Genomic DNA, 14,493 nt, shown 5'->3' with positions numbered 1-14,493 from the left:
GGAGACGGGCTGCCACAGCAGCGTGTGCCTCTGCGAGCACGGTCACACAGCTACACCGTGCTGGGAGCGGCGTGGTTCATAACACGCCTCGGGTCCTGGGCGGTTACCTGGCTGCCTTCAGTCAGGTTGAGAAACAGAGCCAATAAATGCCCCTCCATTTAGTGACAGGGAACAGTGGAAAATAACACCATCCAAACACTAGATGTAAACATGGAGGGCAGCGAATCCATGGCCAAAGCTTCATTTTCAGGTGAATCAGAGCTGGAACAGCAAAAGCACAGCCTCAGGGTGGGGTTTTATGACCACAAGCTGATCCAAGCCTGTGTGCTTGCCAAGGGGTGGTGGCAGGTGTGGACATCAGCACCTCAGGGCCGTGCGGGCAGGTGAGGGAATTGATCCAGCTGCAAATTAATCCCACAGAAAGTGGTTTCCATCTGAGCCAGCTCCGCCACGCAGCCGAAAACACACTTACACGAGCACTAATGGGTCAGGACCACCGCTTCCAGCAGCAGCACCACAGGTTTAGCTGGGCCTAAACTGATCAGGAAGTTACAGCTTGGAGAATCCCGTTCCTGCAGCTGCAGGATGGGCGAAGAGAAAGCTTCCTGAGCTCCATCGTGCTTAAAAACATACCTGGGAGTCAGATAACAGAAATTGTCTTGAAAATTGCCTTTAGCATGGCTGTGGAAAAAGGCCTTTGAACATGCTTTTTGTGTGTAATTTAAAAGGCTGTTCTTCCAACAATTTTCATATATGCAGTTTCTACACGGATACAGGCACATGCAGTATTACACAAAGTACTGACTTGCTCCTCAGGTCTAGAGAATTAAAAATATTTTGTGGGATACTGAGAAAGGGTATGTGATCTCTGTTTAAATACCAACCTTGCCATGCTGAAGAGGCAAAGACAAAGCCGCGAGGGAACCGATTTCTGTGGGTTTACCTGCGTATACTAGCATCCTGTTCTGTGCGTAGTCTGGGCTAAGTGCTGTGCTACCACTCCACCCAAGATCTAATTTCCTGGAAAAACCAAGATCAGTGACAGAATTACCTGAATTACCTTAGGTTGATTTTTTTTTTTCTTATTTGTTAATACATTCTTGTAGGGCCAAAGAACCCTAGCCAAAGAGTTGTGAAAAGGCTTCACAAATAATAAAAAAGACAACTCCCTTTTTCAGACTGCTGAGGAGTCCAGCTGACTGGCATGAACCCAGTAGCATGACCATCTCAAAAGCATGTATAAATAAACAAACAAACAAATAAATAAATAAATAAAATGACTATATGGCTTTCCAGCGTGGCTCTGGAAGCAGTTTGGTCCTTTTTTGGTGGCTTGGAGACTAAGGAGCAACATAGGCCAATACAGCGGTAGTACTGTGGCCCTGAAGTTATTCTGTACAACGTGATACCAAAACTGCTAAGCAGCAATCTTATCCATGATACAAATCTTTTGACATGCCCTGATCAGATCGCTCTCTCCCAACTCCACGTCTTGCCCTACTTTTGCCCCATGCTCCTCCCTACTGGCACAGCACTGCTTGCTGCTGGCTGTTTCAGCTTCAGCAGCGGTGAGACAAGCCACATTCCTCTTGTCCTCTGCCTGCTTTGTGGCATTCCCACAGTGCGAGAAGGGTTGCTGTGTGAATAGAGGCCTGAGGCTCCCAGGACAGATGTAAGGCCAGTCTGGAAAGGCTAGTGTGAATCTGTGAAAACAGGGGCAAGCAAGGACCAGAACCAGACCCGGGAGTCAAATGCATGTTTCTGCTGCCGTGGGGACATCCCGGTTACTGGGCTAGTAGGCTAGAGAAGAGCACTATCTCTTCTCAGCGCTCTGCTGTCAAGACTCAGCTCCATAAGCCCACGCTGAGGCTGTAGATCACATTAAATTTCCTTTGACAGCTCACCCCACCGAAGGAGTCTCCATCGCGGCCGTTTGCGCACTCACCTCTATGTCTACCCACCGATCGTAAACCAGGTCAATGAACTAAATATAACCCAGGAAGAGGGAAATTGCATGTTGCAGCTGTGGCAATCTGACCGCCCTCCGGTAACATCACATTCCTCCCCTCCGTCCATGCACGTTTCGTATCTACATCTTGATCGGGCCCTGCCTCCACTCGACCTGCCTAGCCAGCAGAAAAATGACAGAGGATGAAGGAAGGGAAAGCTGTTTTGTCAGGGAAGTTGCACGGACTCTGATAAGCTGCATGGCTGCGCCAGAGAAGGATGCAGGAGATTGAAGCCAGAGGAAATGAGAGTCTTGGGGCTCTCGTGCTATGTCTTGAGGAATTATTCCCCTTACTAAAAACACCTCACTTTTGCTCCAGGACCTGCACTGACTCTACTCGGCTCTTTGTTATACATTTAATTTTTTTCCTGGCTTTTTTATTCACTTTTTCCGCTCTTATACCCTATTTTATTTAGTCTCCTTTTAGCAGTTAACCTCTTGCAGCAAGGATCGCCATTGCTCAGAGTCTGTAGAGCCATAAGTAGAAAGAGGGACCGATCCCGTGCCAATGCGGAAACTACAGCACTGCTGTAAAGCACAGGTCTTCAGTGTGTCTAAACCCATGCACCTGCAAAGAGGCAAAATGACGGTAGATGGTGCTGTATACATATTTTTAGGAACGTATTTTGGCCGATGTTTACCAACCAATAACGTTTCTTTTGACTGTGATATCTGTGGAAGCCTAGAAGCCACGTAATTTAAGAAATATTTGGCTTTTATCAGGGAATCGCTACAGAAATCTAAAGACTTTCCATTCCTTGGCATCATGGCTTACAGTACTACCGTATGAATAATCACCGAGTGATTCAATGAATCCAAGGGCTTTGATTTATGCGAGTGCTATAGTTCTGATATTTTCATTAGCTGATATATATATATATATATTTAAAAAGTGTGAGCAACTATTCATGACTCCTCTCTCTAACCTAATTACGCTCAATTTTCTTCAAACAACCTCATGTGTTGTTCATGTGGAGCTCAAATAAAACTTCTTGCAGACAAACTGTGGTCATCAGGACCAACTTTCCCATATCTCAGTGCCAGGCTGCTTCCTCCTTTCATTTCATCTTTCAGAAGAAAGTATTTTATTCTCTTAAACACTTCATTTAAATTTTCTCCACTGCTGCTAACTGAAACCGTATTACGGAACCATATCATTAAAGCTATATTGCAAGGGTGTTTTTGTTTCTGTTCTGTTTTTGTTTTGTTTTGGTGGCAGAGCACAAAATTATATTAAAAAATGATAATATTTACCTTTTATTTCTGTGGAAAACTAGAGCTTTTAAGTTTAATGTTTTTCAGAAGATTAAGGATGAAGGAGAAAAAAATTTCAAAATCTTATTATAAAACCATTCTAAAAAGCACAATTATCAATAGAGGCTTTCTATCTATTAGGGAGATAGATCACTTTGCAGCAAAAAATATGATCAAACTGATTATATTACTTTATGAACACAAAGAGGATGTGAGCTGTAGGATTAAAAGAACAGAGAAGAAAAAATACGCATAATATTCTAGAAAAGAAAATTAAATACAGCTTAGTACAGTATGTGCCTAGTAACTTCTAGCCACTCTGAAAAACAATAATTTCCATCAGAAAAAAAAATAAAATCTGTTTCTCAGTGTGGAATAGACTTCTGTGTATTCCGAAGCATAATGGGGCCATATGCAAATAATAAAGATGTGTGGGTTTTTCTTCAGACTGCAGGGATCCTGAAAAGGCTCACTGTGCAGTTTTAAAAATCCTCTCCTCCTTGTGCCAGATGCTGACTATATGTATGCATATACATTGTAATGCAATTCAGCACACTTCTTTCCTAGGAAATATTTTTTTTCCTTTTTTTTTTCTTTCCGTTTTTAAAATTGATTTGCATGGCATTATAGACACATTCTGTCTTTGTACTTGTCTGCTATGAATGACTTAGTACTCATATACAACTACACCGATGCAGAACGTTGCACTAATCTAAAGCCTCATCTTTCACCTGTGCCATGAACTAATACCAAGAAGCTGTAATGGGAAGAATATGTTATCCAGTAAACAGAGGTTAAAATGACTTATCCTGAGCCCTGAACCTTTTGAAGGTCTTTTTCTTCTTTGGATTGCATACTGTTATTAACCTAATCATCACTGTTTTATAAGAGTTTATATTTTATACATAAAATTATGGACCGAACAGATTTTCAGCTACCTAATCTGGATTTAAAGCCACTGATCTCAGCTATTTTCCTAAACTCCAGTCCTTTTTCCTTTTTTAAAACAGTTGAAACAAGGAGAATATTCTGCAGGAATCTTTTTTTTTCTCACTCTTCTCAAATCCTAATATGTATTTCTTTAAGAAAAAGCCAGAATTTCTGGCTTCGTGTTTGGTCCAGACTAAGAGTGTTACTTGCTCTTCATACTGGCACAACAATAGCAATAATAATAGTAATAATAACAGTAATAATAATGGCAACTATAATAATAATAGTAATAATAATATTTATTATTATTAACAGATCCAGAAAACCTTTTATGTTGACATCACCGCTGAAACCAGATTCTCTTCCCATGTAGCATCTCGGAGTTTTAATTTCAGAGCTGCCAGTTTTAATTCCTGGGTTGTGGAGGGCAATATGAATGCTTTGGGGTAACAAAAGTGAGGTTGCAGTGAGTAACTGCAATGATAGGAGTATTATGGGAGACTTCTCTGAAGCAGTTTTATCACTATTTTCACATGAGATGTTGATGAATCTAAGGTAAAAACAACCAGAAGGCCATTTACAGTAGTGCTTTCATTAGGGTTAGCAGTGATGATTCTTGTCAGGGCTAGGGAATAGTAAAACAGATTCAAAAACCCCTCAGTATAAATAAGGCCTTGTTGATAAAAGTGTTACCGAAAAGGATAAAAAGCAGCTTAGCTAACACTGACCTCATGCACGTCGTCACTCAAAGGCCAACTCTGCCCCAGCAGGGCAGCACCAGGCTGGGGGACAAAGCAGCTCTTGTCATGTCTTGTCATTGGTACAATAATGGATATCAGGAAGGACTTCACAATGCTGCTTATTTTGCCAGAACAGATTGAATGACACTTTTTGCCTAATTCAGCAGATACCTATTTTTGGTGACTATTGGTCATTATTCTTTGACTTTTGCTCCCTCTTTTCTTATTTTCTTTTCTTCTAATACTTTTTTCCTTTTTTTTTTTTTTTAACATTTACTATTTTTCCTTCCTAATCTCTCATTCCCATTTCGACCTGTCTCTTTCTTTCTCTTTGTTAGACTTTGTCTTTCTGTTCCCATTTTCCTTCAGTCTTGCCTGAAGGCAACTGTCTGTTCTCTCCAGCTGATCACAGAATGACACCCCTTCCCTCACTCCCAAGCCTTTAGGTCCTCTCTGTAATCAGTCCCAGCTCATTCTGGTTTTGCCTCTTTTCTTTCTCTCAGTCTTGTATTCAGTCCTCTGTTCTCCTAATGTATTCCTCATTGGTTTCTGGCTCGCTCGCATGTCGTTGTCCTCTTTGATGCCTGGCAGGTAGCCAAATGCTTCTGAGTTCTCCCCTGAAAACCTGGGGTACCTCTTAGCACGTCCTATGAATGCCAGGAGTATTAGAGCATCACTTGGAGCACAAGAGAATATTACGACCTCTAACCTGCTCTACTGGGCACAACATTCACGAGCTTGCCAAACAATAACTCGGTGTCCTTTGTCTTCCTGCATGTATCAGGTGAGCCTTATCTGGCTAGCATTTCTGACCAAAGAGATCTCATTCAAAACAATGGAAGATAAGCCAAGGGGAAAAAAAAAAGAAAAAAAAAAGAAAAAAAAAACATGTTATTTCTGACAAATATTTTACCAGAAAAAATGCTGTGTTTACTAGGTACCATCAACCAGCATTAAAACAGCAATTAGCTGAGGCATTATATAATGGCCAAGGGCAGCTCTTCAAACATTATCATGTCTGACTCAAAAGCACAGCTGCTTCCATCTCCAGGTGAATCTTTTGTGACACTTCTTTTACAGCACATGCACGTGGGTGCAGCCACCCTAAGACATCCTATGTTTCATCCACAGTCTCAAATGCCTGCTTGCCCAGTGATCCAGACAAAATAATATCTGTGCTGTGTCCAAATGTGTTCCTTTCCATATGTTGTCATCACAGGCCTTAGAACCGATTTGAGGATTATTCAGGAAAAAAATAAATAAAAATCAGGCCACATAGATGTTGGCCAGCCAACCATATCATCCTGTGTGTTTCCTTTTCCCGACTTCACAGCTACGCAGATGCTTGTTAATTTTAAATCACGCTGGATAGCCAGTTGCAATAAAAGGCATGGGTTAAGCTGCAGCCGCACAGAGCACTCACTGTTAGGCTTTGCTGCAGTTTTACTTCCAGCTGCCTCCTTTTGAGTTAACATCCCTCGAGACTGCTTGATTTGACTGATGGTGCAAAACAGCCAGGATGTGCAGGGGGAATGTAACTGCTGCACTGAATAACTGATTCCCGCAGTGTGACCAGCCGCACTTGAGCCGCTGCCCGTGCTTCCAGACAGGCCAGCTCCACCTGAGTCATCAAACCATCTCTCTGGGTCTGGAGATGCCGAATGTGACGCAGTCACCGAGCGTGGCTGGGAGAAAGCCAGAGGCCGTGCTGCCACAGGAGGGATGTCATGCCGGTGCAAGACATCCCCTCCTGCACGTGCAGTCCCTGCGGCCTGTGCTGTCCCAGCGCTGCCAGGGTGCCGCCACAGGGCAGAGAGGAGAGGGAGCCGAGCCAAGGTGGCGACAGCCGAGCCAAGATGGCGACAGCCATGTCCCTGTGGTGAGGGTTAGAGGGGGAGTCTTTCCCTTCCCCTCTTACTGTGCCTCTTCTGAGGCACGAAAATACATTTCACCTTCCACTGCTTAACCTGCCCTTGGCTTACAGGCGCAGCTGCACCCCATGCCAGCCTCTGGCTCCCGCAAAACAAGTTAAAATACGTGTGGCATGGTGTTTTAGAGAAGCGTGGTGGCATTCACTGATGGACAGGCCCTGCCGCACAGATTGTACACAGGCACCGAGTCTGTCACAGTGCAAATTTGGCTGGGATAGCTCGCATCACCATGGAGGTCTGCAGAAAGCATACAGACAACAAAAGCACCTGTCTATCAGCCTCCGGCCAGCATAACTGGCTGGTGTTGACCAGGCTAAGCTGTATCCTGGAATGATGGCTAACGGGATACACCAGAAATTCTTCCATCAGGACAGTATTTGACTCCATGCAAAAGGCAGGGGCTCAGTGTCCTGCTTACACATGACCTGCAAAATGGAACTACAAAGGAAACTAGTCATCTTTATTTTCAAGATTTATTTCAGGCAGGTTACCCACGTGAGTAAGATAGTCAGGAATACACTTCCTTCGTCTCAGCTCTTCTGCTAGTGCAAATCAATGTTTTTCCATTAAAGTCGATGGAGCTTTGCTGATTACATGAAGTCAGGATCATTATGTCCAATTTATTGGCTCTAGTCATTAGATAATACTCTACAATGGGACATCTTTTACTGCAGCTTCTTTATATAAAGCACAAAGGACCTATACAATTTCACTTCATTATATTTTGCTGTAGTCCCACCTTCTCCAAAAAAATCCTTTTGTTATTTCTCACTTGAGGGGGCAGCTATGACTAAGTGGCGGAACAAAAACTTCAGATTTACCAGACCTGCAGTGCAGCTCATTTTCCACCATTTAAGGCAATGCTATTCTTGGAATTTGCACTTTGAAATGTCCCCACCCAGAGGATAGGTGCTTTAGGACAAAGGTAGGCACCAGAGTAAGTCCCAGTTACTGACCAAAGACTAAAAGACTAGGTTAATTTTTTCCTTTCACAGCTCATAGAAAAAAATTCTCTCTGCTGTATGTCTTATTTCACATCTCCACATAACCTCCCAAGTGTAGCACTGAAGACAGAGGAGCTCCAGAAATTAATGCTGACAATGGATCCCCCCTCCAACCTGGGCTGACCTTTCTTAGCTCTGGACTTTAAGTAATCCTGTCTCCTAGCCATATTGTCACAAAATCAGCTCTGCGACACATACAACAAAGACTTCTGCTTAATCGTGACTACTTTATATTAGGATGTACATGAATTTCAGCTCCACAAAACACCCCAGTGCACTGGAGTGGTACAATACTGTATCAAATCTTGCAACCACAACAAAATTGAGTTAAATCAAGTCGGTTGTGGAACAAGCCTACAGGAAAGTACAGCAAAAGTTGTCATACTGGTGATTCATTTGGTGGTACTCTTCCCTCTGTGAGATTTCTGAACCAATGCCCTAGGTACAGGGGGCTCTGACTTCCAGATGAATCATAAAATGTCTTGGCTGCCTGAGATGTGGTTGTGTGTGACATGCATAATCTCTGTGACGAGCTAAGGCAAATAGAGCAAGTAAGGTTTAATTAGGTTCAGTAAGGCTCCTTGTTAAATTTACACAACATTGCCAGCTCCAGTCCCCTCCTAGGGCTCCAGCAGTTTTTCTAAACCCCCTCCTCCTGGGTCACCTGCAGTTCACATCTGGTTCTGAATGTAAAACACACCAACACCGAACATCACAGCTATGTCTGAAGTGCTGCCAGCAATCAATTCGTGTTGGGCTACAAGGCTACCACGTAGGGTTCCTCAGGAAGATAACTGCATGCCCCACAGTTGAAAGTTAGGTAAATGATGCTTATAGAACTGGTGAATGCCCACAGTAAAGTTTATAGCTCTTTCACTGTTTTCATATTTCCCTTATTTTGTATATTTGAGACACCCTGTCTTAAATTTGTCAATAAAATATTAGAAAAATGCTTAATTTGTTCTAAGTCTTCCACATTTTTATTTTGAATGAAGTACTAAATATCTGGGGCTTCATTTATTAAAAGCAAGATACTGATTGCATAATGTAAAATTTTAGATATAGTCAAGAGAGGGAATAAGAGAACTAGGCAACTGCCAAAGTACGTAGGTCTGAGGTACGTAGGTCTGAGGTGAATAATGACCAGGATTTGGACACATTCGGAAGGAATAGAAGATAAAGAGGGGTATAGAAATGGGAGAAAAATATCCACTTCTTGATAAATTATAGATTTAGAATATACATTAATTTGATAGATTTATTTGACAATATAATTGCCTGTTCTTTACAAAGATAGACACTAGACCTCATCTTGCTGGACTTCCTGAATGCGTTTTGTCTAATGCGGCATGGGAGAGCAGTAATTAACATGAAAATCAAGACTAACATATGAACTGTAAAGCATACAAGAGACTAACTGGAGAGACATATTCTGTCAAGAGAAAGGGGAATTATTAACAGAGTTTCCTAGATTCACTCTGGGAACAATCTTATTTAATCTTCTCATTAATGACCTTGGCACAAAAAATAGAAAGTAAATGAGCTAATGAAATCTGCTGACAACACATAGCTGGAAGATACTGTTGATACAGAGGAGAACTGAAATATCATGCAGGAAGACCTGCATGACCTTGAAGGACTGCAATAACAGAAATAAGATGAAATTTTATAGTAAATAGTGCAAAGTGATGATCTTTAGGTTGGAATTAAAATAAGGCTTCAGAGTATCAAAGCACGGTTCTGGCACACCCTCTCTATTGCAGTAGTAGAAAGAAAAATCTAACTAATTTTAAGGTCAACTTGCTATATTTGGGAAAAAAAAAAAAAGCAGGGGCAGGGAGTGAGGGAGCAATATGGCTTGAGAGTGGGTAATAGCAGGTGGTTGGAAAGAAAACCCCACTGGGTAGCATCAGGTTCTCCATTCCCTGTCAGCCCAATGTACCACAGAAAAACAACGTGCAAATTTTCACGTGCACTGCATGGAGCCCATACCTTTACCATCTCTGCTTACTGCAGGTTTGGAGAGATGTGGTCAGAGTCCTGCAGACATTTCAGATGCTGTGGTAAATCATATAGCCGGAACACAGCCAGGGAAGCCTGTCTTCCTTTGGCCATGTCAGTTTAATGCTTCAGCAAGGCACAAGACCAAAGAATCCTCATGTGGCAAGAAGTAACCAAAATAGCTTTGACCTGTTCAATAAGTCCATTCTGCAAGTCCTGGCAACATAGGTAGTGCTGTCTTTGCAGCAGGAATTGATTCTTATAGGATTAGCTTACAGAGACTCCTCTCCCACTTCCTGGCCTATGAGTTTGTGGAAGTGTTTCCTGGGCACCTCATCACTGGAGCTTAGGATGAGAAAAACACATTCACTTCTGATCAAAGGCAATGATCAAAACATGATTTCTGGAGGAAGTAAATTAAACACACTATGCTGTTGTGCCAAAAATAAATAATTCTTCTGACAACTGAACCTGATTCTACAGAAATCTCACCAGGCTTATTAACAAGAAGTACTACACAGACAATTAACATGAGTAAGGCATGTGTTAGACGTGGAGATGTTTATGTTATATTTAGTGAGAGCTGAATCTACAAGGTGCGATGTGAGATGGATGCGATGACACATCACCACCATGATGATACAGGCGTCACCGTGTCTGAGTTCTAGATGCCTGCTCCCTAGTCACTGTGTCAATGTAAAACATTTGTACAATTCTGGTTCAGAAGCCAGGCAAACCAGAACCTAGCCACCAAACGGTGCCCTTCAAGATGTGAAGTTCTGCTGCATTCAACATGAGGGTGACTGCATTGAAGTAAGCTGAGAAGGTGAGTGAGGTTTGTACCTCAGTGCTGTCAAAGGATGAGTCTTGGCCATCAGGCCAGACTGACACACAGCAGTATGGGTGAACCCCCTAACTTGCAATCCAAAGAGAAACTGGAGTATGGAGACCTGCTTAGGGCATGAACTTGTGAATTAGAACCACTGCTAGTTGACACAGAGGTGAATTCAGGCTGCTTCCTTAATGGGGGGATTTCTAACTTTTTTTGTCCTATGTTTTTTGTATAAAAACTAGGGTGCACTCAGCCATTTTGTAAACAATATGGCAACAAGACTGGGCTGTGCAATGTTTGTGCTGCATCCTGTGCTGTCATTGTGTGCTGGTCATGTGTAAGGTACCCTTATAGCACGGGGCCACCTGGGAGACTCGGACAGGGGGTGCCCAGCTCCAGGCCCACAGATGGGCCGTGGTGTCAGAATTGTTTCTGAACTTAACTTCACAAAAATGAGGTGGGCTTTTGTGCACATACAGAACACAAGCAGACAGAACATGGATGCTGATCCAAAGAAGTCATAATAGGTATAAGTGGCCACATGACTACAACATTTATCATTCATGTCATGCATTTAAGAAGTGGACACTGCTAGACTAAATTAATAACACACATTCAGAACAACCTTTTGATTAAAATAATTATGGCTGCATTTTTTCTTTACATAAAGACCACCACATTTCAGTCTGGAATACGCTATCTTTGTTGTCTAAAACTACAAATCTGTGATATACGCTCTGAAATATATATAATGCTGGCACGTTATTAGCCTTCACCTGCTGTACACCCAGAGCATTTCCCTGCTGCCTGCATCATACTATACTGTTCTAATGATTCCAGACACGAACAAACTTGCAATAAGCATTTCTAACTTCCACTGATTTTAATGGGAATTACCCCTGGTTATGCCTGGATTACATCAAACTTGACAAAAAAAACCACTTCATATACACTTAGCACGTGTGCACCGGCTGAATTTCACATACATATCAGATGACCTCTTTCACCTATTGCTCTTGTTTTCTATCTATTCTGTAGTGAACACATAATTTACTTCTCTGTTCAATACACCACTAGATACAGTTCATCTGGAAAGCCATCAGAAAGCTGAAGCTGGACAAAATTTGTCCCACAAGGAAACTGAATGAACAAAGCAAAAAAAATAAAAATCTAACTATCAAGAAATGCTGGCCCTTGGATACTGAAAGCTGTGTGATGTGCTACCCATGGAGCATGCCTAGGAAGACTGTGGCATAGCAAGGCTCCCAGCCTCTGCAATGCTCATAGTCAGCACTTACGAATCTGAGGAATTCGGTTAATTCATATCACTGATCTTCATGGGGGAAGGGTGGCCAAAGCGCTGTTAGAAGTGGTGAAAAGAGGAAGCTAGAGCTGGCATCAGGCATGCACGTCTGATGTAGCGCACCTCCAAGTTTCACCTTTAAGTTAAACGGAAAAAGGCTTTGTGTGTGTTCTGCAGTGTTATCAGCAGCTGAGGTTTGATGGGCTGGAGTTTGCCACTGCTCTCTCAGCTCAACAGGAGTCAGAGTACTACAGAACATGCAGGTTAAAGCATGTGCTTGTTGAGAAGCTGAGATGCAAGCTTCTCAATCACCTGGCTCTCCGGACTCTTACCTGAGATTTGCCAGGCAGCGACATGCATGAGTATGTCAGAACTATTCACGATCTACAGACCCAAACATCCGCTACTTTTGGTCTGAGTTAAATATATTGTGGATATATATGAAAGCTGTGTAATACACTAAGTGTCCAATTCTTGCTGGAAGAGCTGGACTTACTGTACAAGATCTATGTCGTACACCAGCATTCAGCGCAACACACAGGAGCACAGTGCCTGCCCGGAGCACAAAGCATTGCTCTTCCAGAGTCAGCCTGCATACCATATCCTGAGCTGTCCGGATCGAGGCAACTCCCAGAAACATCGGAGACATTTCAGGCTTTGTCCCTGCTCAAAAAAAAAACAAGCAAAGCCCTAACCTTTCCAAAATAAAAGTGAGCAGTGTAAATTCCTAAACTCACTGCATGGTGCGGCAGGGACGAGCACCAGCAGAAATGAGGGGGAGCGCACAGCCTGGCTTCTGCAGGAAGCCTCTTCTCATTGGACACGTGTCATTAACTTGCCTTTGCTATGCTGTCGAACAGCACCCTCAGATGGCCCTACTTCATATAATCTCTTCATAAAGACTTTTTCCCTTTTTAAGATCAGGAAAAGGAAATAAATCCTCACTGTACTGCTGCCTGTCTCTAGTGCTTGTGACTGCACAGAAAAACGTGAGGTGATGAATTAAGCATAATGCAAGGTTTCAGAAAAGGAAGCGGATGAAAACTCTTAAATATATTATGTTAATATAACCTCTGATTATACAAAAAGCTACTTCATGATTTTTTGAACTTCATTTTTTTTTCCTGAACATGTAAATTTGGTAATATGGCCTGTCATCCTTGTGACAGTTTTCTATATATTTTATAAAACAGATTTCCTTGGTTTGACTATGAAGCATTTACCAATGAGCCATGCAATTGACTCTCAGGTTTCTATGTTGATATACAGTTTATTTCACACTGTTTCTACACTTCAGTATTCAATATACCATAAATTCATGCATCCATAGCATCTCCGCACAATTAGCACTTTTGTGAAAGCTAACAGCTGAAACCAAAAGTTTTAATGACTGCAAGATAGGACAGGTTGGGCTTCTGGCACCAAGAAAAGTATAAAATAACCCGATACAATGGTTCACTATCTAAATGATCAAGCCTGGATTTGAAAGTTAAACCCTGTGAGCAGAGTGGGACTCTTCAGTGGTCTTGAGAGGTTATTCCAAATTGCTTGCCAGTTTGGTAAACTGCAGTTGAGCTACTCTGAACACTTTCTTCAGAAGTATAAGGCTACGTGTTTTTAACAGGAGAAACCAGCAAACGGAACAAAAGTGGGATTTTTTCCTGTTTGCTATATGCTTCTGATAAGGCCTAGAGACTGAGGGAGTGGGACCAGAGGAGAGCCACAGCTAGCAGGGAACAAAACGGGTGGTGACGAGAACAGGTAAAGCTGAGGTAACCGAGACAAATGGAGGGTTGGAGTGAGGAAGCAGGTGAGCAATCTCCGCAGGTAGGCCAGAGGGGGGGAAATGCCTGCGAGGGGAAGGGACAATGAAGCCAGTCAAAGGGAAGGACTCAATTTTGTCATTTTCCTCTTTAAGGAAATGAAAGACAAAGTGAAACACTCATACCTGTTCAAAGTGGGGACAAAATGCTACTGTCTAGCAAAATGACAGATTCTGATCTGAGAGTATTTCCTAGTCCTTTTGCATACAGCGTGACTTGTAACTTCACTACCATTAAATTCACTTAACCACCATGGTCACAGATACTATAGCCTTGTAACACCCTTTCTATGCACGCTTTCACGCTGTGCCTGAGATGGAAAAGCAAACTTGATATCATTATAGCAATTCCCTAAAATAAAGTAAGTGAAATTGTTGTTTCTAAAACCAACTTTCACTTTAATTTTCAGCCCCTTAAAAGATGCTGAAAAGCTACACCTCCACTAGTTATATATTTTTCTTTTTTTAACGTGATAATATCAAAACATTCATTGCAGGCATAAATATTCTGTTCTATATCTATCTGGAGAGTTCCAAGTTATAACAACGGAAAAGGATCTCAGACCAGTATCATAAGGCAGTTAGAATATTCATCTCTTACAAATGCTGGCACAAGGTTGATGAGATGGTCTACAATTATTTCAGGATTAAGTACTGCAATAATAATC

This window comes from Anser brachyrhynchus, assembly GCF_964034855.1.
Source record: "Anser brachyrhynchus genome assembly, chromosome: 5".
Taxonomy (NCBI): Eukaryota; Metazoa; Chordata; class Aves; order Anseriformes; family Anatidae; genus Anser; species Anser brachyrhynchus.
This window is presented reverse-complemented; position numbering follows the sequence as displayed.